Raw genomic sequence first — 22,717 nt, 5'->3', positions numbered from 1 at the left:
CAGCCGGGTGTCCTGCCTTGTGGGGTGCTGCTACTTCCGCTCCTCCCTCCCCACCCCACCCTGCTTGTCCTGTCAAATCCTCCTTCCTGAGTCTTTCTTTAGGATTGATTTGGGAAGGAGCCCAATCTGGTTGTGTGATTAGGAACTTGGGTTTTGGAATCACACATGCCTTCAACAGCTGGGCAACCCCATCTGTAAGATGAGGTGACATATGCATAGTAGAAGCTTAGCGCATTTTTCTACTCAGTCAAATCTACTATGTATCAAATAGGAAACTGAAAAGCAAGACACAGTTGAGGGATTCCATTCTGGTAAGAGTGAGAGGAGCGCACACATGTGTGCAGAATGAAATGTGTGTGTGTGTGTGTATGTGTGTGTGTGTGTACATATATATATATATATATATATATGGGCCATGGACACATAATTATGAGATAGAGAGTGGGAAGGAATGGGGAGGAGTGGCTGCCTCAGATTGAGTGGTCTGGGAGGGCTTCTTGGAAAGAATGACATTTGATCTAAACAGAAGAAAGGAACCAGCCATGCAAAAATGGCTTGTGCAAAGGCCCTGGGATAGTCGGCAATTATTGAACTCCAGTAAAGAGCATGTCAGAATGCCTGGGGGTATGTGTGGTGAGTTGGAGAAAACTCCTACATGATAGTCTTTAGGTAGTTCAGAGTGGTGAGTGGTGAAGTGGGGATGTTGATACATTTTACAGATGATTATAGCCACTGTGAGGGAGACCAAGTTGGAGTGCAGTGACAGTGTGGGGCCACTTAAACATCTGTTCCAAGCCTACATAAGAGGCAGTGGCAGCCCTGGCTAGCTTGAGACCACAGAGATAGAGAGGAGAAAAGGAACTTGACTGGCGAGGGGTTGCAGGCAGGGCCGGGGGCGGGGAGCTGGCTGGGTGGAAGGACTTGTGATGGGGATACTCCCCTTCTCCCTACTCTGCACTTCTGGGGGGCGGTGTGATGGGGATACTCCCCTTCTCCCTACTCTGCACTTCTGGGGGGGGGTGTTGTAGAAGCAGGGTGTGAAGGGTCCTCGTTGTTCTGAGCTGGCACAGCCTATATGCAGTACAACAGGGGCTTAGCCCTTTTCCAGCCCTAAGCTTCCAGATTAGCTTCGTGTCCTCCCCCAGCAGTCTTCAGTGACCCACATCTTTCCCTGAGCCCCTGGGGCCCCAGGGCAGATAAAATGCTCCCCTGAAAGCCTCACCATCACCCAAGTAGAACCCTGAGCTGTGCTGGGGACAGGGGGCAGAGCCTGGCCTAGCCAGTCCAAAGATAAGGTCCAGGTCGGGCAGGCATGGGGGCTCTACCGTTTAAACCACACCCCCAAGCTCCTTTTGGTTTAGCTATTTTTTAGGGTCTTTGCTTTTGTCTTGGCCAGCCTAGGATAGCAGTCCTCCTGGCTAAACCTCCTCTCAGGTGGCTGGGATGTGGATTTGTGTTGCTCTGCTGGCTTGATGTTGAGAGAGAAGGTCTCACTCATTTTGTGCCTGGCTGGCAGGCCCTAAGAACTGCAGCCTTCCCAATCTTTGTCTCTTGAGTCCTGGGTTTATAGGCATGAGCCACTGGGCTTAGCATTACCTTTTTTTTTTTTTTTCCAAATGTGTTTGCAAGCATTCTGAGTTGAAGTTAGTCTTTATTACATTGACAGGGGCTGTTTAGATATTTGCAAGAGCCCTATTTGGATATTTATAACATCATTACAGACCATATGAAATGATCAATACAAGCAGACAGGCGGTAGGCAGCCAATGAGAAAGAAGCCTTACATGTCTGTCCAAGCCTGTACACAATGGTATATGGACCTTGTGTTATCACTTCTATTGCAGAGGGACCCAACATAGTCAAGACCATCAGGCGCTGCTGGCTTGTTCCTATAATCCTATCTACTCAGGTGGTTGAAATATGAGTATTGTGGTTCAAGGCTATCTCAGACACATATATCTCCAATTAAACAGCAAAAAGCAAAAAAGTAGAGGTGTGGTTTGAGTGGTTGAGTGCCACTATTGAGTACAAAACTTTCCCCACCTATCTTACTCTTTCCCTCTCTTCTACCTTTCTTTTTTTTTTTTTTTTTTTTTTTTTTGCCAGTCCTGGGCTTGAGCTCAGGGCCTGAGCACTGTCCTTGGACTTTCTCAAGGCCAGAGCTCTACCACTTGAGCCTCAGCACCACGTCCGGCTTTTTTTTCTATATATGTGGTACCAAGGAATCGAACCCGGGTCTTCATGCATGCTAGGCAAGCACTTTAACCACTAGGTCAAACTCCTGGCCCCCTTTTTTTTTTTAATGTCAGGTTTTACTTTTTGCCTGAGCTGGGGATGTCAGGGGCATAGCACCATGCCTAGCTTTCTTTTTTTCTTTTTGCCATTTCCTAAGACTTGAACTCAGGGCTTGAACTGAGCTTCTTCTGCTTAAGGCTAGCACTCTACCACTTGAGCCACAGCACCACTTCCAGCTTTTTCTGTGTGTGTGGTAGTGAGGAGCCTGCTTCCTGCAGATTAAGCAGGCAGTGTACCACCAAGCCACATTCCCAGCCCATGCCCAGCTTTTTATTAGGTGAGATAATATGTCTCAAAACTTGCCTATGCTCATGCTCTGCCTTTCAAGTATCTAGGATTATAGTTGTGAAGCACTGTGGCTGGCTGGAGTTGAGTGTCTTGATTATGAGCACAGCTGGATGAATAGTGAAGTTCAAATCTTTCTGTTTCCAAAGTCACTGTTCTAAATAAGCACACCATAGCCTTCTAAGTAGCCACATCAGCTAAACCTATGACCAGTCGGAATAGAGTCCACACCGCCAAAGAAGCAAACAAACAAAAAATACATATAATCTGAGAAAAGTAGTACTTGCTGGTGGAGAAGCACATGCCTGTAATCTCTGCACTCTATAGATGAAGGCAAGAGGATAGAGAGCTTGAGGCCAAGCTGGCCTTGCCCGTAGGACCTCGTCTCAAAGCCATATGTCTAACTGGATGTGGCTGACACACTGTAGAGGAAGGTTGTCCTTACTGGGTAAGGACAATCTGCGACCTGGCTCCTGTGGGTGTGGGATCAGACGGGGAAAAAAAAATGGCCCAGCCTGGCTCAGGTTATTCTGACGCTGTTCATGAGCTGGCAGTCCACAATGCCAAGGAGAAAATGGAGACCCAGGGTCCTTGCTAGCCAGCTGGTGTTCATCAACCATGGAGGTCCAGTTTGGGTTTTTCCTCAGCTCAGCATGCCTCAGAGGGCCAGAAGATTTTAATCCAATCTCCACTGGGACTCATTCAGTGCTTCCAACTTCAGCACATTGCTTCCATCTGCGTGACTCAGTTTCCCCAGCTGTAAGAGGATTTAGCAGTGTGTCGGCCTGCCTTTGCATGGTACAGAAGGAGTGTCTGTGAAGCACTGGGCACAGAGACAGCCTGCCAGGGTAGTGGTTCTTAGGGGGCAAAGGTTGCTTGGCTTTAAATTGTCCTAGGAAGTGTGGGCGCTAAAGGGGACAGACATATCCATGCTGTCTGTGGGGAGATGAGATGGTCAGGGGCCCCAGGGAGCCAAATGTGAGCAGCCTCAGCTCCGCTACCATTCTGACAGTTCTAGGTCAGTGTGTGTGTGTGTGTGTGTGTGTGTGTGTGTGTGTGTGTGTGTGTGTGTGTGATACTTCTCACCTGTCTGTCCCTGACTGCCCCAGTATAAGACGCAGTGGCTCTATTTATTTTATGCACCTCTCTATTTAATAAGCAGGACCTCACCGAGGTTTGGTGACCTTAGGGTCTAAATGGACTGTCTGCTGGCATCAGCTGCGCTTGAGTCATGATCCAGGGATGGTCCCTGGGCCAGCTGCCAGCAGCGGAATCCACTTATTCACTTCAGAGCCTCCGCCTGCTCCCCTCCCACCCACAAGCTCCATTTTAGAGTCTCCAACTTCTTCAGTTTTTGCAGGCTACAGAGAGATGTATTCACTAGCATCCAGGTACCTACCCTCCAACCCCCTCCCCCAGTCCGGCCTGCCCAGGCTCGGTGTGAGAGCTGGCTAGGCCCTAGACCTTTAGCCTTATGGAGGACTCTACTTTTGTTCTTCTGCTATTGGAACTTGGACTCAAGACTTGAACTCAGAACCATATGCTCCCAGCTTTCTTTTTGCTCATGGCTGGCTCTCTACCATTTGAGCCATGTCTCCAGCCTGGCTCTCTTTGCTGGTTAATTGAAGATAAGGATCTCTTGCATTAGTTTTCCCTGGCTGGCTTTGAACCTCAGCCCTCACATATCAGTCTGCTGAGTAGCTAGGGTTATAGGTGTGAGCTACCAGTGCCTGGCTTTGCTGCAGGCTGTGATGTGGAGACATGCAGAGGACCCAAGTGCAGTGGCCTGAGGACCCAGGGGGTATGAGAGGAAGGATTGGAGGAAAAGCCAGTAAGGGACACTCCACAAGGTTTAGAAGTCAGGTTTTTATACTGGGAAAGAGCGAGGGAAGGAATGACATTGTCCCAAAAGGAATGTGCTCTTTATCTGGCTTATATAACTGTAACTCCTCTGTATATCACCTTTACAATAACAATATTTTAAAATTGAGGTTCCCCCCCCCTCCCCGAGTTGTGAGGCTGGAACTCAGAGTCTAGGCTGAGCTCTTTTTTTTTACTCAAGGCTAGTGCTTCATCACTTTGAACCACAGCTCCACTTCCAGATTTTGAATGATTAATTGGAGATGAGAGTCTCACAGGGACATTGCTACCTGGACTGGCTTCAAACTGTGATCCTCAGATCTCAACCTCCTGAGTAGCTAAGATTACAGGGGTGAGTCACTGGTGCCTGGCTCAAAAACAAGTTTTTAAGGATGGTCAAAGCATGGATATGATAAAGTACAGTAGTAAAGGATATTTCAAAGGGTGCTTTGATACAAGCACCCTTTGATACAAGGGAGCCATCCTGCCAGGTGTCCGGGAGCCAGACCTTTGAACTGGGGAGATTTGGGATCCGAGACCCAGTTTTGGCATTGCATTATCAGGCTGTGTGTCTGTGAGCAAGTTTCTTGTCCTCTCTGGATTTCAGTCTCCCCATTTCACATGTAGAACTAGGCATACCTCCCTTGGAGAGTATGGCTGGGGACCTGGACTGTGACTGGTGGTTGGCCGTGGGGGAGCTGTCCCCCTTGATGGCAGGCCAGGTGCATGCTGGGAGTTTGAGGAGTGGTGTTTGGAAGGCGGAGGGCCAGCCAATCGATCTGTAGCTCAAAATAGCCAGGAAGTGCAAGAAGAACAATACATAAATGGGTTCCGGATGCTTTTAAATCTTGGCATTTCCTGATCTTCGCTCAGCTGGCCCAGACAGCTTCATCAGCGTTCACCGCTGTGGACGGCGCACACGCCTCCCCTGGCTGGGGCCCAAGGCTGCTTTCAAGAAAATCAGATCTAGAAACATTTTGGATCTCTGGCGCCGGGTTACAGATGAAGGCTGAAGATCAGGCCAGGGGATAGGCCGAGAGGGGAGGCCCAACTGAGTAGGACAGGTGAGGGAGGCCCAGGAACAACCAGCTCCTGATCATTGATTCACTCTCCGAGTGATTATTGAGCATCTATTTACCAGGCACCAGGGATGCAGCAGCAGGCATTAGTAAGGCACTCATGCAAACAGATGTTTAAGTTCTCACTGGTATGTTCTAGAAAGTTCTGGAACTCTAGGCATTGGTGTGGGAGTGTATATTAGGACCTCCCATAGGGAAATACAGGCTCAGAGACATCTTCCCCAGGAAATAAAGGTGTGGGATACCAAGTGGGATCCAGCAAAGCATCTGGGCAGCGAGAGTGTCTATGGGCTGGGACCTGCACCTGGGGCAGCTCAGCGTGGGGAGGAAGCCTGGCCCATGCCAGGGACCGAGGAAGTTCTAGAAGGCTGATTGCTGAGGGAGAAGAGGAAATGGTTCAGGCAAGCAGAGCAGGAACCAGACCCTGCAGGGGCTTCTGAGTCACAGAGAGGGCTTTTATCTTTCCCTGGGAGGAAGGAGAGGGGTCAGTGGGGTCAGATGTGGATCTTGGGAGGTGGCTGTGGCTGCTGGGTGTTCAGAAGCCTGGAAGGAGTATGGTTAGAGGCAACGGCCATATTGTCTTCAGGTGGTGTCTGGGTGACACGGAAGCTACAGAGTGGCTCAGAGCCCCAGAGGGGCTGCTGCTGCATCAGTGGTTGCCTCAGGACTGTGAGGTCATCTCACTACAGGCTTTTGAACACTGACTGCACCAGACACTACTCAAAGTCCTTCTCATGAAACCCTTCTGAAAAACCCAGATGGAGCTGTTATTATTGCTACGTTTTTCTGGAGAGGTTAAATCATTTGGCCAAAATTACACACTTGAGCTTCTAATGTCTAGCTCCTGTGATTTGACTTCCCCTGCGTTAGCTGTTCTGCAGTCCACTCAACCATCCGTGGTGTGGCCCACAGCCAGTGGCCCCGAGTGTTGTGTCTACCCTGGCCACAGGAGCCGGCAGGGTTCCGGGCAGGCCGGGAAGATGCCACACATGTCCTGAGGGGACACGGCCCTGGTCCCAGTTCCTCTCTCTGTCTTAACCTACTGGCTTTGGGCAGCTCTTGCTATAGCTTCTTCGAGCAGCTCTTAGAGCCTCTGGAATTCTGTGTTTTTCTTCTTCTTCTTGACTTCCTCCCTTCCCCATCCATTGGTTCTTACCTTGTCCTTACCTTAGCTGCCTCCACTTGACCCCTAGGGGATTTTCTTCAACTCCCGGAGGTACAGGCAGGGCTGAGAATGCAAGCAGAGACCTTTTTTCTTCTGACCTCTTGGGAAAGAAAGTTGCAATTGTCAAGAAACCCCACTTGGACACACTGAGGAGCTAGCAGGTCTCTCAGTGCCCTGCCATACCAGTGTAGGCTGGCACCCCCACAGCACTGTCTCCGTGCTCACCCCCACACAGTCTTCCTCCTTCTGAGGAGTTAGTATGGCCTCGCCTCCATGCTTTCTATCATGCCTGGAAGCCACCAGCTGACCCACTGTGGGATAGGAATCCTGGGAATGGGGGCTCAAACCTAGAGGGACTCATTCTCTATGTCTTTAGTTCAGAGAATTTGGGGTGGTGCCCCCCCCCCCAATCCATGCAGTGTTCTGTTATTGATTCAATTAGGAGTTGAAGGCTAAGCTAGAAGTTCTACCCTCCTCATTTGGGACCGAGTGCAGATACTGGGGCTTCATCTCAGGGCCTTGGCATTGTCCCTTAATGTTTTTACTCTAAGTTGGTGCGCTGCCACTTTGAGGTTTTTCTAGGTAATTGGAGATATAAGAGTCTTACGAGTTAGCTGGCTTTGACTAGCAATTCTCAGATCTCAGAGTCCTGAGTAGTTAGGATTACAGGTGTGAGCCACTGGTGTCTAGTGCTTCTCTTCATCTTACCGTGCGACTTCAGGCTTTCCCACAGGAGAAATAGCTTAGCCTCTGTCCAGTTAGAAGGGCCAAATGGGCAATTTGAGGATTGTACAAGATTTTTGCAGACCCTGAGTCCCCAGACCTAGGGTTGTGGGGAGAAGGAGCTTGGCCCTATAGTTAGATGCATGAGGCAGGGCCTGTTATTGGATTTCTCCTCCTCCTCCTCCTCCTCCTCCTCCTCCTCCTCCTCCTCCTCCTCCTCCTCCTCCTCCTCTTCCTCCTCCTGTGTTGGCATATGCGTGCCAATGTTGGGGCTTGAGCTCAAGTCCTAGGCACTGTTCTTGAGCTTTTTTGCTCAGGGAGGGTGTTCTACCACTTACACTGCAGCTGCACTTTTGGCATTTTGCTGTTTAATTGGAGGCAAGAATCCCACAGACTTTCTTGCCTCCGCTGTCTTCGAACCTCAATCCTCCAACCTCAGCCTCCTGAGTAGCTAGGTACACTCACAGGTGTGAGCCACCCATTCATTGCCCAGTTTGTTTTTGTTGTTGTTTGTGTTATTGTTGTTCTCACTTTCTTAGTTCAGGTACCTGTGGCAGTATTACCCCCACCCTGAGACACCTGCCTCCTGCTTAAGAGTGGGCAACTCTGATCCAGGTAATGGATCCTGTCAGCCTGGCTTTCTTCTCTAGGAACAAACCTCTGCAGAAGGCAGGTTAGGCAGGCTGGCTGGAAGGCTGTAGGGTGGGGAGCCTGCAGAGCCACCTCCCTGACCTCTGGCTCTAGCTGGCCACATGACCAAGGAGGGCCTGGGGGAAGTGGGGGAGGGGGTCAGGGAAAGAGAAAACCTCTTTTCCCACCAGCTTTATCAGGAAGCCAGCGAGTCTGGATTTCTCATCATCTGGCCACTGAAAGGGAAGGGTAGGGTTTCTGTGGAGAATAAATGTGGAAGCCCTGCCTGGAAGGGTCTGGGAGACAGTGGGACATTGGGAAAGCAGGAAGGATTGGGTCCTTAGAGCCAGGCTAGGCCATGCGTGTGTGTGTGTGTGTGTGTGTGTGTGTGTGTGTGTGTGTGTGTGTGTGTGTGTGTGTGTGCAAGCACACGCCTGCATGCACGCCTATGTGCATGGACCAGTACTGGAAAACAATATTGGCAGTTGCTCTTGTTTTAGCTCAAGGCTGGTGCTCTACTTTTGGCTTTTTTGCTGTTTCGTTGGTGATAAGTCATGCAGACTTATCCTGCCCACTCTGGCTTCAAACCTTGATCCTCCGAGGAGCTAAGATGAACGGGCATGAGCCACCAGCAGCCAGCCTCTTGTTTGGTTTTTTTTTCACTCAAGACTGGCACTCTACCACTTGAACCACACCTCTTCCAGGAAATGTGGCTCCCCCCCACCCCCAGTTCCTCCTGTTGAATTGACTGAGGTTGACTAGGTGGATGATAGGATGCTACTGGAAGGCTCACGGTGAATAAAAACTGAGAAACCTAATTAACTCCCTTGAAATCCCTCTTTCAAAGCCCAGGGCTTTGGAGGGCTGGTGGGGGTGAGGACAAGCAGGAGGGTCCCCAGGAAGCCCAGTGTGGGAACTGCAGGACCAGATGGGCTACGCCACCCTCCAGTGCCCACACTGTTCTGTGCAGCAGCAGGGGCAGTGGTGGATGGGGGCTGAGTCACCCCACCCTGACAAGCCCAGACTGGTGTGGGACCCTGGCCTGGCCCTGCCCGCCAAGACCCTGGTTCACTGGGATGAGGTACCCAGCACAGAGCCACAGGAGTTGGCCAGCAGGGGACTTCCCAGGGCCCCCGTGTGCCCAGGCTGAAGATGTGAGCTCTCGCCTGTTGAGCGCCTGACATTTCCTCAGATGCTACCAAGGGGCTGCCTGACCTTTACTCTCCTGCCAGGACCCCTTTCTGCTGCTTTCTGGGTTATTTATAACCGCGTTAACAGGCAAAGGGCTTTTCAGCTGAGCCCTGGCCTAGCTTCCGTGCCCTCGTGCCAGCTGGGACAGGACCCTCAGGGACAGAACCAGAGAGCAGGGGCAGTGCAGGGCTGACTTTTGGGGACTCTTAGACTTTTAAACACGTATTTTGTTTTATTGTGATAAAAATACCAGTAATGTAAAATTTACTACCTTTGTAGTAATGGTATTAAGTATGCCCTACGATTGCCCCCAGTCTGTTTTCCAAAAAAAAACCTCTTGCATTATCCAAAACCAGGTATATTTCCCATTTCCCTTGCCTCTCCTCCCCTCCCCTTCTCTTCCCTTCCCTTCCCTTCTCCTTCCCTCCCCTCCCCTCTCCTTTCCTGCCTTTTGCCATCCCCTCTCTTCCTCCCCCCTTCCTTCCCTTCCCTCAGTGACTAACACTGCTACGGATGCCTCTTGCATAACTGAGACTCAGGTCTCAGCAGTGTGCCTGGCCTGTTTGTTAAAACAGGATGTCTCTAGCTTTTTGCCATGGTGGGCCTTGAACCAAAATCCTTCATATCTCTACCTCTGTGTAGCTGCGATTATGGGTATGATGAGTCAGCTAACTCAAAACAGTGGGTGATTTTGAAACTCATGCCCTATGGCATACTCAAATTTTGAGGAAGTCCCATAAGGCATGGCAGAATAGTAGAGCGCTTGCCAGGTATAGTGAGTGCAGTGATGGGGCATTATCCCTGGCTAGCAGGAACTGTGCTTTCCTTGTTTAGAAGGGGCTCAGAATGCTGGAGGCTGTCCTGATTTGGAAAAAATCAAGATGTGCAGTCACTGCTCACTCTGTGTGTGTGTGTGTGTGTGTGTGTGTGTACACTAGTACCAGGGTGTGAACTGAGGGCCTCTCTACTTCTTGCTTAGCTTTTTGGCTCAAAGCTGATATCAAACATCCACTTTTGGCTGTTGGTGGTTACTTGGAGATTTAGTCTCATAAGTTTGTCTGCCCCCAGCTTTACCATCCACGTAGCTCAGGACTCTTGAGAACTTTAGGTATGAACAAACACGACCAACGTCATCTCTCTCCTTTCGTTTTTCGTCTGTCATGGGACTTGAACTCGGAGTCTGGGTGCTGTCCTAGGCTCTTTTGCTCTGCCCCTTTGAGCCGTAGCACCACTTCTGGTTTTCTGGTGGTCAATTGGAGGTAAGCGTCTCATGGACTTTCCTGCCTGGGTTGGCTTTAAACCAGGGGCCTCAGTTCTCAGACTCCTGGGCAGCTAGGATGAAAGATGTGAGCCACCAGCACGCAGCACCTCTCACTCTCAAATAAACTCTCATTTATTAGTCTTTCTTCCTTTTATCAGGAGTAGTTGTAGACAGAATGCTGCCAATGCCTGTTAGTCCACTTCCTGTTTTTGAGGAGAATCTAATCCCAGTTGCTTATGTATGGACTGTACCTTACATGTTTTCAGAACAATTTTCCATCCAAAATAGCTAATGGGACAGCATGGGGACAGACACACAGCCAGTGGACGGTCCCAGGTTCCACTATAGAGATTCTTAGACTATGACCACACAAAGAAACATGAGCTGGGTATAACTCCAGTGTCTCCCCTGAATGTATGTAAGCTCTCATTCTGACTGGGTGGGGAGCTAGAGGCACAGGCTCTGGCACCAAAGTTAAGGGAATGTCAAACAATGTAGTGGCTTGGAATATGGCCTAATGGTAGAGTGCTTGCCTAGCATGCATGAAGCCCTCAGTTCAATTCCTTCATGCTACATAAACAGAAAAAGCTGGAAGTGGTAGCTCAAGTGATAGAGCACTGGTCTTGAGCAAAATAAGCTCAGGGGCAGGGCCAAGGCCCTGAGATCAAGCCCCAGGACTGGCAAAAAAATATATATATATAGTAATCAAAACAAATCACATTTGAATTCAACACTTGTGAACAGTAGTAATTGGTACATAGCACATATGCTGAGCAAAATAAGAAATTTAAACTCAAAACAGGAACTGTCTGAGAGCCATGCCCAGCTGCACTGGACTCAGATAGAAAAGGAAAAATCAGGACTCTGTTTATCATCGCTTGTGTCTTCATTCATTTGTACTGGGGTTTGAACTCAGGGCCTGTGCTTGCTGAGCTGCTCCTTCTCTCTCTTGAGCTGTGCCCCCAGGCCTGTTTTTTGCTGGTTATTTTGGAGATGGAGCCTACTAGACTTTTCTGCACAGACGGACTATGAACCATAATCCTCTGATCTCAGCCTCCTGAAAAACGTTACAGGTGTGAGTCACTAGTTGGTCTGTCTATCATCTATTCTATGATATGGCATCTAAAATATGTTCTATCTTGATTACTGAGAGCTTTTTTTTTTGTATCAAGGCATCCTATTTTCAGCTGTGAGTTCATTTTCCATTCCTTGTATACCTCTGTGACAGAAGATACCCCAGTCCCCTCCCCTGGCCTTCCTAAGGCTTTCCTACCACTCTGAGAGTGGCATTTGATCTTCCTTGTCTATTTTCAGGCCTGCCCTTCACAACTGATAAATGTTGCGATGGGCAGAGCTGGTATGCTGAAGTGAGCGTTGAGGTCAGCTGGCTTGTGTGATCATGTCTTCATTCCTGACCTAGCACCAGGAAAGAAAAGCGGCGTTCAGCATTTTTGTCCCACGGAGTTTGACAAAATGTAAAATTCTTAAGCGGGAACTGAGGCCACTAGGCAGTTTCCCTTGGGCTTGGGGCTGCTGGGTTTTATTTTGTACATCTGAAGACATCTTTATTGAGCACCTACTATGTGGCAGGCATTGTGGAAAGCACGGGGGTTAGAGCAGGGTTCAAGATAAGACATGTTCCTTGCTACGGCTACCCGATGCTACTGATTCAAGGAAGCAATGATAAGCAAATAGCTTTAAAAAAAGTACATAGGGAAAAAGGTGGATAGTAGTGACAGTGGAATTACCATGTAGATTTACCTATTGCCACTGAGCTGTGGGCTTGCATAGTAACATTTATACCTGCAATCCCACATTCAAGGCCAGCCCAGGAAAAGTTTTCAAGACCCTATTTCATAAAACAGAAGTAAAGTTGGATTTTTTTTTGCCAGTCCTAGGCTTGGGCTCAGGGCCTGAGCACTGTCCTTGGACTTTTTCAAAGCTTAGCACTCTACCACTTGAGCCTCAGCACCACTTCCAGCTTTTTTCAATGTATGTGGTACCGAGGAATCGAACCTGGGTCTTTGTGCATGCTAGGCAAGCACTTTACCTCTAGGCCAAACTCCCGGGCCCAAAGTTGGATTTTTTTTTTTACTACAATTTGGAAGCATAGGGGTAGAGGATATCATACAATGAAAGTGCTAATTGAGAGGACTGTAGAAAGGTACAAGCCAGGGTCCCATGGTTTCCCCAGGACACAGTGGTCAGAAGGGCCCATGTGTAAAGGCACACTTAATCTGGGATGGGGACGAGCTGTGGGTGGCTGAGGTGATGTCAGCCCAGCCACTCTGGGATGGAAACCTGAGCTGTCCCGGCTTCTGCAGGTTGATCTCTGCAGGGGTGAAAGAGCATTTGTAAGTGTCTGCTTGGGACCTGGTCAGGCCTGAGGACCAAACGTACCTGCTCCGCACCCGGAACTGGAGCTACCACTCTTCCTACCACTCTTCTTGAAACTCAAGAGGCCCTTGAGCTTAAATCCCAAAATTGACTGCAAGTTTGGGCACATATGATATGGGTGGCACACTGTCCCCAAACACCCCTTGTTCACAAAATATACTCCAGCCTGTATTGTTTAAAAACAAATGCTACCTTCCTTGGCTTGGGCAACCTCGTGTCATGCTGACAGGTGGCCCCTGGCCAGGGACCAGGGTCCTGGCTGTCACATGGGGCAGTGAGTCCCCTCTGACCGAGCCCTAAGAGCCAGACCAGGGTGAGGGAGTCTGCGCTGTGAAGGCTGTGTGCCAGGTCATCAGATCTGCCCCTTTCCCCAGGTAACGGCAGCTCTTTTGGGGAAAAGAAGCTGCTTAGAGGATTCTGGAGGTAGGAAAGGAGACACCAAGCAAGATATCATCTTCCCAGGGAGACTGGAACTGCTTTTCTGTTTTTGCTCTGTGTGTGTGTGTGTGTGTGTGTGTGTGTGTGTGTGTGTGTGCATACTGGGCCTTGAACTCAGGGGCCTGGGTACTGTTCCTTAGCTTTTTTGCTTAAGCCTAACACTTTTCACTTGAGCCACCACTCTATAGCTTTTGGCTACAGAGATGATTGATTGAAACTAACGGCCTCACCAATTTTTCTGACCAGTCTGGCTTCGAACTGCTGTGATCCTCAGATTGCAACTTCCTGTGGCTAGTCTAATCCAGGTGTGAGCCACCGATGGCTGGCTTTTTCTTCACTTTTTAAGGAGGGGTGGATGGAGGCCTAGGACTCAGCTTTTTGAAGGGTTTGGGACTATGACCCTGACTCAGGAGATCCTAACCCTGCCAGGGTGACAGGACCCTGCCAGGAGTTGGCTTTGTGTTTCTTGGGTGACTCTGTCTGAGTCTCAGTTTCATCATCTGCAAAATGAAATGTGACAACAGTCTGTTTCAGTGCCCAAATTCCTGCTGTGTTCCCAGCCCCACGTGTGGCCTTATTTCCTGTACGGTGGGAACTGGAGCTGGGAGGTGGGCGGTGAGGGGGAGGCTGGGGATGGGAATTCCCAGGAAAACATCAGATAAGTGCCTTATAAATCATGAAACATATGCCTAATATTATCTTAGTGCAGCCAATCTTTTTGCTATAGGGCTGTGGTGCTGGATTGAGATTCCCACTCATTCCTGCCCAGGCCACGCTCCCAGGTTCAGGGCTCCATTGTCTAGTCCCAGGGATTCGTACTTAGACTCTTATCAAAGCAATCTAGTGCAGAATCCTCCAGACTCCTGTCATCGTCTCCTCTGGTCTTTTACCCTGATCTCTTCTAGACAGCAAGAGGGTAACACGGACTTCTATATTACTTGTAGTTTCTGGTTATAAGCTATTTGATTAGTTTTCATTTGTTCCAGTACCAGGACTTGAACTCAGGACTTTATCGTCTTAGGGCCTGGACGTTGTCCTTAGGTATTGTTTTTGTTTTTGTTTCGTGCCAGTCCTGGGTCTTGAACGCAAGGCCTGGGCACTGCCTTTAGGCTTTCTCAAAGCTGGCATTCTACTACTTGAGCCACAGCACCACTTTTGGCTTTTTATGTATATGTGGTACCGAGGAATTGAACCCAGGGGCTTGTGCATGCTAGGCAAGCACTTTATCACTAGGCCATACTGCTGTCCTCATTAGGTCCCTACCCCCTCCCCCCACACACAAGCAGGTGCTCTATCACCTGAGTCATCAGAGTCATTGCTCCACTGCCGGCTTTTTGCTGGTTAATTGGAGATAAGAATCTCACAGACTCTTCCCAGGCTAGCTTTGAACTGCACTTTTCAGATCTCAGTCTTCTGAGTAGCTAGAAATAAATACATATGGGAGCCACCGGCACCCTTCTTTGGGCTTGGAACTCATGTTTAGCTTTTTCTCTCAAGGCTGACATTCTGCTATTTAACCCATAACTCAATTTCTGGATTTTTTTTTCCAGTTAGTTGGAGATAAAGGTCTCACAGACTTCTGCTCAGGCTGGCTTCGAATTGTGATCCTCAGATCTCAGCCTCTTGAGTAGCTAGGATGATAGGCCTGAGCCACCAGATCATTTTGTAATGATAATAACAAATAGGTTGGGGAAGAAATAAGGGCTTGGACAATTCAACTGTGGGAGCAAGTGGGTAGGTGCGAGGTGTGGCATGCCAAAGGTCTGTGCACTTGGCCAGGGACCCATTTGAGCTGGTTGGTCATTTGGAAGCTGGTTATTATTGTATCAAAGGTCTGAGAGGACTGGGTAAGGTTAGGTTTGGCAGTAAACCTCAGCATGGCAAGAAGTTACTAGCGGAGTCCTGGCTTGGATGCTGAAGTAGAAGTCCATCCATGGCTCCTCCATCTGGACTCCTGTACGCAGCTGCTGTCCCCAGTTCCCAGGTTCCTGGGCTTTTCACAGTAGGCTCAAGTCCAAGTGTGTAGCTTAGGTCTAAGCACTGGACCCATCTTTGGTCTGAAGAACCTGTTCATTCCAGACCTCTTAGATCCCCATGTGCCGAGCTCTGACCTAGCACCTGCTTAGTTGGGGTTGGAGCCTGGCTCTATCCAGGAGGCTACACGTGGCTGGCCTGAGGGCAGATGCTTCTATGAGGAAAGAGACTAGATAACCAAACAGGTGGAGGGGCTTAGCATTGAGTGAACCCCTTGTTCAGTCGTTTGGGCTGGACACTGAGGCCCTCATTTGTCTGTGTTTGTGTGTGAGAGAGAGGGGGGAGGGAGGAAAAGAGAGAGGAGGGGGAGAGGAAGAGGGGAAAAGAGAAATGGAAGGAGAGACTTGTGGAGCTTACATTCAGGGCTTGGGGCTGTCTCTGAGGTTTTTTTGCTCAGGACTAGCACTCTACCACTTTGAGCCATAGCACCACCTCCAGTTCTCTAGTGGTTAATTGGAGATAGGAATCTCACAGACTCCCTGCTCAGGCTAGCTTCAAACTGCAACCCTCAGATCTCAGCCTCCTGAGTAGCTAGGATTATAGGTGTGAGGCATTGGTGCCTTGCTTTGAGGTCTTCCATTTTATCTACTGATTCTTCCTGGTGTTTTACTTTGTGTTTGTGCCTTTCTCTGTTTTTCTGATGGTCTGAACCCATCAACTGTGCTCTCTACTATTCTAGAAGCTTCTTTAGGAGTTTTGTATTCAAAGAATGAGAAGGCTGATTTTCCCCCCCCCTAGGCTAAGAGGGATGAATTAATCATCACTTTTTCATTGATAGGTGATAGGAACTCCAACTGTCATGTAATCTAAAAAGAGATTTATTCACTCACATAACTGCAGAGCAGAGGCAACCTGGCTTCAAGCACAGCTGGGTCCAAGTATTTAGATTATTATTTTTTTTTTCCTGACGCTGTCTTTCCCCATTGCTTGGCTCTGTATCACCTTTGCAGGCTCCATTCTCAGGCAGAGCTCCATTCTCACTTCATAAGGAGTGACAAAGATATAGCCAGTCTTGCTAGAATGAAATTTAGCCAGCCCCCTTGTCCAAATGTGCCAGCAAATTACCAGCATTCACTGTGCCCTTCCTGGTCAGGTCATGCTTACTTCGATCACCAGCCAGTAGGGAGTGTGACATCCAGAAGGAATAGCCATGGATACCCATCTAGTGGGGATACCCCACCTAATGAGGGAGAAGCAGGTCAGTTAATGGAGTTATCAAAAGGATAACTCCATTAAATGTTATCAAAACATTTGAGAAAGGAAATGGCATCATGTGTATTTTCTTACATCCATTCTAAAAGGACAAGGTCATCATCTAGAAGAGGCCTTTTCTAACTCTCCAGTCAGGAATGGCTGGTAAGGCTCGTATTATAGAGAATGAGTCCCATCTGGGCACTGGTGGCTCACTCATGTAATCCTAGCTACTCAGGAGGTTGAGATCAGAGGAATGAGGTTTGAAGCCAGCCCTGGCCGAAAACTCTGCAAGACTCTATCTCTAAAATTACTAGCAAAAAGCCAGGCTGGCGGAGGTGTGGTTCAAATGGTAGAGCTGTAGCCAAACAAGCAAGCTGTGGAAGTGTGGAACCCTGAGGCAAACCCCCATACCAATAAGAAAAAGAAAGCAAAGCAAAGTAAGGGCTGAACTCGACCCATTTACAAGTGTTCCACCCTCAATACCCAGAGTCCTTTCATAGGCCCTGCCTCTTAAGAATATCACTGTAGGAATTAGAATTTCAACCAACCAATTTGTGAGGACACACTTTTCACAGTAGGCTCAAGTCCAGGTTTGTAGCCTAGGTCTAACCACTAGACCCATCTTTGGTCTGAAGAATCTTTTCATTCCAGGTGCAGTGACCACCTCTTGGATCCCCTGATGCTGAGCTCTGACCCAGCACCTGCTTAGCTGGGGTTGGAGCCTGGCTGTATCTTGGCAGCTACACATGCCTGGCCTGAGGGCAGATGCTTCTATAAGGAAAGAGACTAGATGACCAAACAGGTGGAGGGGCTTAGCATTGAGTGGACCCCTTGTTCAGTCGTTTGGGCTGTGATCAACATTTTTGAAGTGATTGACACACACTGGGTAGCCACACCAGATTTTCTGCTTTTTCTTTTGGTTGGTTGTGGGGCTTGAAGTTCAGGCCTGGGCACTGTCGCTGAGCTCTTTGTGCTCAAGGCCACTGCACTACCACTGTGAGCCACAGCTCTATTTCCCGTTTTCTGGTAGTTAATTCGAGAGTCTCACAGACTCTCCTGCCTGGGCTGGCTTAGAACCTTGATCCTCAGGTTTCAAACTCCTGAGTAGCTAGCAGCCACCAGCATCGCACCAGGTTCTCCATCTTTTAAGAGGCCTGTGAGATACGATTTTCATCTATCCCCATTTTGCCTGTAAATAACAAGATGGAGAAAGTAAATGTCTTGACCTCAAAGGCTATGTCATGGTCAAGCTGGGGCCTGAATTTTTGTCTATCTAGGCTAGCCTTCTTTCCGTCTCAAGATAGCCCTTTCTGTACTTTGGTATCTCCTCTGGAAATTCATTAATAAATGCTGAGTTCTGCCTTTATATTTTCCTAAAGCCTGTGTGGATCCCAGAACTCAGGTTAGTTCAGAATTGTACAAAAGACTTGATCAAAAAGGGTCCCTAAGGTCAATCCCAAAGGGACATCAGGCACAGGAGGGAAGGTAGCCTATGAAGGGTGTGTGATGAGTAGTGGACAGTGAGACCCAAGCTGTCACCTCAGCCACCTCCACCCCTCCTGCTCCAGACACTCGGGAATTCTGAGGATCGGCTCTGGGCTGGGCCCTAAGCAGGACAATTTGCTGATTATGGCCAGGAAAGTGGAGCTACCAATTTTTCCTGAAGATGCTTTCTTAAGCAAGGAATCAATTTCCTCGGTTTCCAATGAAGCCATTTCTGTGGCTCTTGCTGAAACCCATTAATCACCTACTAAGGTCATTTACCTTCTGGCTTGAGGAAGCCACAGCCCTTTTAGATAAGAGGTGTAGTTGCTGGAGGAAGGAGGCACAGACAGTGCAGCAGTGAGAGAGGGGACCCCCAGGTGGGGAGCAAAGCCTAGTGCTCTGTGGCTATTCCTGCGAGGCCATGAAGTTGCAGTGTGGCTTAAGCCATTGTCCCAAGCTGTTTCCTTTCCGCTAAGAGGGAATAATGTTCTCGAATGGTCTCACTCTCTGAAACAGGATGATTGACAGGGGCATTGGGTTTTCATAGGGAGAGAAAAACTTGGGACCCTGGGTGCTATGTGTTGAGTTGAATACTCAAAAACATGTTTTTGAAGGTTGTCAGAATGTGACTTTAGGTTGAGGTTGCATCTTTCTCCGTAGATAAAATTGACTTAACACGTGATCTTTAGATGAGCTCTGGTATAACAGGCTGGTGTTCTCAACAAAAGGGAATCTGGGCTGGGTACTGGTGGCTCATGCCTGTTGTCCTAACTACTCAAGAGGAAGAGATCTAAGGATCATTGTTCAAAGCCATCCCAGGCAGAAGTCCACAAGACTCTTATTTCCAGCGAAACACACAGAAAAGCTGGAAGTAGAACTAAGGCTCAACCAGTAGAGTGTTAGGCCTGAGCAAAGAAGCTCAAGGACAGTACCTGGGCCCTGAGTTCAAGCCCCTGGACTGGCATACACACACAAAAAATGGGGAATGTAGGCAGAGACTGCTTGAGTAGAGGAAGACAGTTGGAGAGGAATCAGGCTTGCCCATAGTTTGGTCTGAATCCAGCCTCCAGCACTGGGAGATAATGCATTTTTGTTGCTTACCACCTACGTCTAGCACTTTTTCGCCATTTCTAACAAAATAACACCATGGCAACATCTCAGAGTTTCCTGACTCTTAACGTGGGGGCAGTGATGCCTACCCAGCAGGGTTGTGTTCACAGGGAATAGGAAGTATATAGGCACCGCTGAGTATGCCCTTAGTGTATAGTAATTGCTCATAATGGCAATAGCTATAACTCTTGGACTGTAGCCTCCTGGCTCTTCTGACGGAGCCTGTAAGGCAAGCAGCCAGGCAGGACAGAAGCCCTCCACTTAGACCTTTCTCCAGGAGCTGGGTCACCAAAGCACCCCTTCAAAAGCCCCTAAATAGAAGAAGGCCAAGAAGTCGCCATTAATGTAATACCTCATTGTCCTAGCTGGAGAGTGGTCTTAGGCCTAATGGGTGAGGCCAAGAAGTTGAGGTTTCTCTAGTTGATGTGCTAGCTGTCCTTGGAGGATGTCAAGCTGCTGCAGAGGATCAATATTTGCAGTCATAATGGCCATATTATGAGTCTTCTGTAGAAGGTGTTGCTCTTTGTTCTGGATAGGGCCCCACATTATGTCTCTTTGTAGGGAGGATGCAGGCGTGTGTCATCTCAGCTAGCTCCCGTGTAGCTGGGATTACAGGTGTGGGACACCAGTGCTGAGCTCGGTTTGTAGCTTTTATTTAATTTAATTTAATTTAATTTTTTGCCGGTCGTGGGCCTTGAACTCAGTGCCTGAGCATTGTCCTTGGGCTTTCCTCAAGGCTAGAGCTCTACCATTTGAGCCACAGCACCACTTCCAGTTTTTTTTTTCTATGTATGTGGTACCAAGGAATTGAACCCAGGTCTTCGTACATGCTAGGCAAGCACTCTACCACTAGGCCAAACTCCCGGCCCTGTAGCTTTTATTAAGTCATACACACATTACTCGATGAGCCAGTACATTCATTCCTATGTATTTGCCTCAAAGAATAAGGACTTGTGTCCATACAGACTTGTACACGAATATTACACTTATTTGTCATAGCTAAACACAAAAAGCAAAGTAACTGCCTGTATAGAATTGGCAAACACGGCCCTATTGCCATAGGAACACAAAGAGAAAGAAGCTCTTAAGAGGCAGTTGAGAGAACCCGCCTTAGGTCTGTTGGTAGTGGTAGCTGCTAAAGCCTGCGGGTTGATGGCTGGGATGGATGGCAGCCAGCGGTCAGCAGGTTGGGGTCACCATGGGACCCAGAGTTTCAGGCAGTGCCATTCTCTCTCATCATTAAGCTCCCAGCCAGGCTCAGAAACCTCCAGCTGTTTTCTGGAGAGTTATTTTCCCCCATGGTCTCTCTTACCTTAGGAGAAACAAGACCCTAAGTGAATGGATGCCAGACTATGGATAGTACCAAATCTTATGTATATTGCAGGTTTTCTTGCGCGCACGTGTGTGTGTGTGTGTGTGTGTGTGTGTGTGTGTGTGTGTGTGTGTGTATTCAATATCTTTTCCATCTCATGAATCACTTATTGCACATTGTCACACTAACTCTGGTGGTTTGCTTGATAGCAGAACTAGCCTGACTTTACCTTCTTCACAAATTCCTGGAGAGATTGGTTCTCATCTTAGATGGTAATGTGGAAGCATGTATGGCTTCTCCTGGGCATCACCTTGGGGTTATCTGAGAGTCCTGTAACATAAGTGCTGTTCTGCATCAGTGGTGCATCTGTGCGGAGTGTATACACAGTGGATACACTGGACTTCTTGTGAGAGACAGCAGGACCATGCACGCTTACATCATGCTACTCAAAATGGAGTTCAATTTAAACCTTAGGAATTGCTCATTACTGGAAGTTTGCAACTAATTATTTTCAGACTATAATTGAGCATGGACAACTGAACCATAGAAGGAACCTACTGCCACCACTTGTTTAGTTTGCATGGTGATTTGTATAAAACCCTCTGTCATCTCCTGTATCTGAGTACCCAGAAGGCAGTGTTTTTGTCTGTTTTGACCCCTGGCCATGGCACTTGGCATAGTGTCTGGCTCTCAGTAACTTGGAGCTCAATATTTAGGGCTGCCAAATGCTCATGGATTAGAGAGAACGGGCAGGTGAAGAGCTGGGGGTGGTGGAAATGTGTCCCTGGGGACCGGCTTGCCAGACAACACTACCTGGCCTGAGACTCCATTGGGACAGCCACGTGCAAGGACCTGACCCTTTTGCTGCCTGTGCAGACAGGATTCTTGCAAAACACCAATTAAGACATCTGACCCAAATTTGGATAAAAGCCTTTTTCCTGTGTCAAGTTGAGCTAATTATACATTTATTCATAATTTATGAGGTCTAGTAAGTGGGAACAATTAAGGAAAAGGCCAATGCAAAACCTATTTTCTTTTCATGCTACCTTTTTGTGCTAATCCTCAGGCTTGAACTCAGGATCTGGGCCCTGTCCCTAGGCTTTTGTGCCCAACACTAGTGCTCTACCCCTTGAACCACAGCTCCACTTTTAGGCATTTTGGTGGTTAATTGGAAGCAAGAGTCTCACGGACTTTCCTGCCTGCACTGGTTTCAAACCTCGATTCTCTGATCTCAGCCTCCTGAGATTACAAGAGTGAGCTACCGGTGCCTGGCAATTTTTGCTTTTCTTTGTTGTGAGGCCAAGGAGCTTCTGTTTTTTTAAAAAAAGTATTTAATTTATTTTATTATTCTTTATGACCACCACCATTCACTGTCACTGCTATGAGCGTCCCTTTATTGAAAACTCATTGGTCCAGGCTCTAATGGTGACTCCTTTTCTCATTGGTCTAGGTTCTGATGGTGCCTCCTTTGTGAGGCAAGTACTGTCTCCAAGCATTGGTTTCCTTGTCTATGAAAAACATGGGGCAGCCAGCTACAGGGGCTCACGCCTGTAATCCCAGCTACTCAGGAAGCTGAGATCTGAGGATCAAGGTTCAAAGCTAGACTGGGCACTAAAGTCTGTGAGACTCTTACCTCCAATTAACCACCAGAAAACCAGAAGCTGTGCTGTGGCTCAAGGGGAAGGGTGGTAGCCTTGAGCTGAAGAGCTTAGGGACAGCGACCAGGCCCAGAGTTCAAGTCCCATGACTTGGGTACCAGTGGCTCATGCCTGAACTCCTAGCTACTCAGGAGACTAAGATTTGAGGATCTGAGTTCAAAGTCAGCCCAGACAGGAAAATCCATAAGGCTTTTTATCTCTAATTAACCACCAAAGAGTCAAAAGTGGAGCTGTGGCTCAAGTGGTAGCACACTAGCCCTGATGAGGCAGGTGGATTTCTGAGAGGGAGAGGGGGGACTTGCTTGTAGTGTCAGAGCTCCTGAATGGTGATTTTAACAGGTCTGGGGGCCTTGGGGCCGCCCCTTCCTTATTGCTGGGTCATCCATTATGGCCATCTTTCCCTCTGGATCTTTTCCTGTGAGTTTATGTTTTCCTGCGTAGAGAAAGGCAGAATTCTTATGTCCTTCCATTTTCTCTCTACGATGGGATTACATACTACCCACAAGTATTCTACAACTCAGTGTTTTATTGTGGGGTGGGAGACAATCATAGATTTGGTGTTCCCCCCCCAATACTACTGTAGTATTTCATGATACAGTT

The 22,717-nt window shown here is 48.4% G+C and overlaps 1 protein-coding gene across 1 annotated transcript in view; it reads left to right on the top strand.

Annotated features, from left to right (window-relative positions):
- Positions 1-22,717, top strand: part of Ppargc1b (PPARG coactivator 1 beta) — a 106,236-nt gene that overhangs the window by 56,701 nt on the left and 26,818 nt on the right. The gene's annotated exons all lie outside the window — the stretch shown is intronic.

The sequence above is a fragment of the Megascapheus bottae genome, chromosome 4, assembly GCF_031878675.1.
Source record: "Megascapheus bottae isolate mThoBot1 chromosome 4, mThoBot2.hap1, whole genome shotgun sequence".
Classification (NCBI taxonomy): domain Eukaryota; kingdom Metazoa; phylum Chordata; class Mammalia; order Rodentia; family Geomyidae; genus Megascapheus; species Megascapheus bottae.
Note: the sequence above shows the minus strand (reverse complement) of the source record. Positions and strands in the feature narration are given on the sequence as shown.